This window comes from Nicotiana tabacum, chromosome 4 (assembly GCF_000715075.1).
Source record: "Nicotiana tabacum cultivar K326 chromosome 4, ASM71507v2, whole genome shotgun sequence".
Taxonomy (NCBI): domain Eukaryota; kingdom Viridiplantae; phylum Streptophyta; class Magnoliopsida; order Solanales; family Solanaceae; genus Nicotiana; species Nicotiana tabacum.
Window position 1 is genome coordinate 113117729 of NC_134083.1, and position 4076 is coordinate 113121804.

The following is a 4076-nucleotide window of genomic DNA, read 5'->3' on the forward strand; positions in this document are numbered from 1 at the left end:
TGTGCAATCCAACTAGGGTAAAAGTGCTCTAGAGATACTTCTTTCAAAAAAGTAATAAAAAACTTAGCTAAGTTGTGTGCTAGTAATTTTGATTTCTAGGAATATAAACAATGTGTACATTATTAAGCAAAGTTGATAGCTTCCACATGTCTTCACAAGCTGCTTCTATCTCCAATGAGGCAGTAAATTTTGATGTCAAATAGCTCAAAAACCCAGTAGTCTCCCAGTAGCTCAAAAACGCAGCGAAACAAGAATAACAACAACAAACCCAATAGTCTCTCACGAATGGGGTCTGGGGAGGGTAAGATGTACCTCTACCCCTGGAAGAGCAGAGTAAAAGCGCAGCGAAAACGTACCATAAATACAGTCATGAAATTAACCCCGAATCGACCCTTTTTTCATCGAAAATTGCTGCTTAATAATCCCACTATTTCAGCAACATAAAACCAGCCTCGTACCACCGAAAACTACCCCAAATCAGTGTGAAAATAAGCCCGAAATCACAGTCCAAACCCAGTTGAGTTGAGTCTGTTCGGGGTTGTCGATTCCGATTCGAGTTTCTAGTTCATAGTTTCGCTTGAGGATTACTGTTTTGGAGCTTCTCTTTCACTGTACCCGTTGTATAATTCCAGCAATAAAGGTCTGTTCTTTCATTTTTTCACTGGTTATTTCATCTGCGTGTTTTGTTATTTGTTTGCATAAATGAATAGACTACATGAAACTTTAATTCGTTTGATTGACGCACGTGGTGGCAAGCGGGTTCAACTGAATCCGCTTCATCAAAAAATAATACTGTGTATATGTATAAATTAGGATTAAAGCTGCGTAAATTTTGTATAAATATTTTATTTGAACCCACTTAACAACTACTATTTTACGACTAAAGTTATATACTTCTAAGATTGAACCCGCTTGCACAAAATCCTGAGTCCGTCAGTGTTGATGCTTGGTCGTTTAATTTGATTATTTCTTTGTTAACTGAGTTTATGGTTGAATTTTTATTTGGTTTAATGTTTAGAGTGAGTTTCTAGCTTTCTGTTGCTATGCTTTACTAGAAATAGATAACCGTAGTATTTTAATTTTGACAATAATTAGTTATGGCTATAAAATAAGTAAAGGGCTAAATGTGGCAAAATTGGTTATGTGGTAAATAATTGGTGCCAAAATGAAATGGGCTAGATCTGGAGCTTAGTACAAAAGGCCTTCAAATATCATTTTTGGGCCAAGAACGACTTTGCCTAGGCCCACCTATCCCACTTCAGTTTTGGCCTATTCTCAATAGCTTTACAAGTCAGCCCATTTCTTATAAATTAATGAATCGTCTGAATTCTTCTAGTTCGGGAAGATGATTAAACTCAATAATCTCAGAATTAGTAAATGAACAACTTTTGAACATTCGTAACTTGATTTAGGCACGATCAATAATAAATTATCGTGACTATGGTTACGGTTCCCGTGGCATAGTCATGATATATAATTCTAAATCCAAGTGCACGTTTGCGTGGCTTGCCCTTATAACTTCAAAGTAACAATAAAATTAAATATGTTATAAATTGCGGGTGCGTTTCACGCGGCGTGATTTACGACGTGTATAAAATGACAAGTGTACGACATCGTAACTTGTTCTGAAATAAATCCATAAACACTCGAAATGAGTTAAAATAAAATCAAAAGCGGTAAAATGGTCAAACACAAATAGGTCTAAAACGTGTAATCATCAGATATTTAAGCCAGGTTTATTTGTTGAGCGACCGTGCTAATACCACGGAATCCGGGAGTGCCTCACACCTTTTCTCGGGTTAACATAATTCCTTACCTGGTCTTCTGTATTTCGCAGACTTTAAACAGAGTCAATTTTCATTGATTTGAAATTTTAAAATAAATGGTGACTCGAAAAATCGCAATTAAATAATTTTGAGTGACGACTTTAAAAATAAAACAAAAATAATCTCATTTCAAATAATACCACTTAAATTGAAAAATCACCTTTATCTTTGGAAAAAAGAGGTGTGACATTGACACAGTCACAATGTACAAGGCGGTGCACATGGGATCACATGATGGATAGAATCTTGTAGCCTCTGGGGAACAAGAGTACTAACACAAGAGTTACCCAGGGTTTACTAGTGGGTTCTCTAGCTGCCTTGTATTGACTGCTTGTGTTATGATCTTTCTTTCTTTGGGCGCGGTATTAATTTATTATTTTTTGTTTCATGATATAATGTATATTATTGCAATAATAGAAAAAACAGTGTTTCATTTCATTTGAACACAATCCAGATCTCATTCATCCCAGAGCGATTTGTTACAATTATTCAACTACATCCGCCACCCCAAAATAAGAAAATTTCTTTGTAATTCAATTGAAAAATATCACTGTTTAGAGGGTTTTAAAAGTTACATTGATGATATACATATAAGATTTTCAATCTTTGATTATTTTATAATGGAGTGTTGTCCAGCATATTTTTCTGATTGGAAACGCAATTAAAAGACAGAATATTATGTCCTTTTGTGGGTGGTATTTACCAAAAGTTTAAGATGTGAAAATAGGGCCGGGCTTGTGTTTTTTGGAAGGACTAATTTCTCGAAGTGTATGACGAGTTATGTACACACGATTTTGTAAATTAATATCATTATTATTATAATAGAGATTTGAAAGAAAAATTATACATAAAAGAATAAAGTATAGGTTTATGTATATAATCAATGTGTATCATCACTTGTAAAAACAATTGGATACCGTCTAAATCTAAAAAGATGAACAATCAAATTTTAAATAGAAATATGTTTTTATTTTTAACTTATTTTGATTTTATGACTATCATGTAATGAAGTGTATACTTCATTATATACGATATCCTTGTTGTATGTTATTTTTTCTACCGTTCCCAATGATAATTATATTAGATCGCGATTGTGTTTTTCAATTTTTTTTGGTGTTCTTAATTGTTATCTTCGTGTTTATCTCTTCATCTTCAATTTCAGTTGCACCAACCTTTTCAACTTCGTGCGTATTATCTTCAATTAAATGTCTTGTAACTTGACCTCCTTAGTTTTGTGTGTTAATATTGATAAACAATGTGGAATCTTCATTCTTAGTCAACACCAATTTGCAATAAAATTTGAATTCTTCTTTTTGTACTAAAAGTTAGTAGGTTATCTTAAAAGGATCATTACAAAAATAAGGAAATATTATTACTTGATATGTTTTGTAAATTAAAAATTAAATGAAAAGGTAATGTGAGATTGATTGTATATACGTTTTAACATCGGAACCAAACAACCGTCTTATAATTTTAAAGAGTATAATATTACTTCCCCGACTCTAAGTTATGTGGCGGTATCTGACTCGATACGAAATTTACAAAAAAAAAAAATTTTAAAAAAAAAAGATTATTGGAATTTGTAGTCTAAAAAAATTATAAATATTTGTATGGTTGTATATCAATGAAAGTATGAAGTCTATAGATAAAAGTATTTCTAGATAAGGAAATGTGACATTCTTCTTGAGACCGACTAAAAAGGAGTTTCACATAAATTAGAACAAAGGAAATACTATGTTCTTTGTCATCAAATACCTCGACTTTTAGAGGGCATATACACATGGACGGATTTATAAGAGAGATTATGGGACACGTAAACCCATGGTCTTTTCTCAAAATTAGATATTTTATGTACACATTTTCTAAAATTAGTAAGATATTAACTGTTGACACCCATACTCCAAGAAGTTTGAACGATACACTTGGTTAAAGGTTGAGTTATTTACCAAGAGGAATACAGATCAATTCTCACTTAACATATTTTTTCCTCCTTTTTTTAGTGCACCCATGTACTAAAAATTTTAGATCCGCCTCTGCATGTACAAACATACATAAATAAACTATTGGCTTATTTAGTGATATATAAAAATGTAGATAAAATTTTGAAAAGTATGAGTACTTTCCTTTGGCTGTAATCAAGATTTTCAATGTTTTATTGCAATATTATATTTACAAAGTTCACTTTCTTGCAAGAAGAATTGCTCGGGTCATCTTTATTTACTTTATTTTTTAATATTTGCATTAAATCTA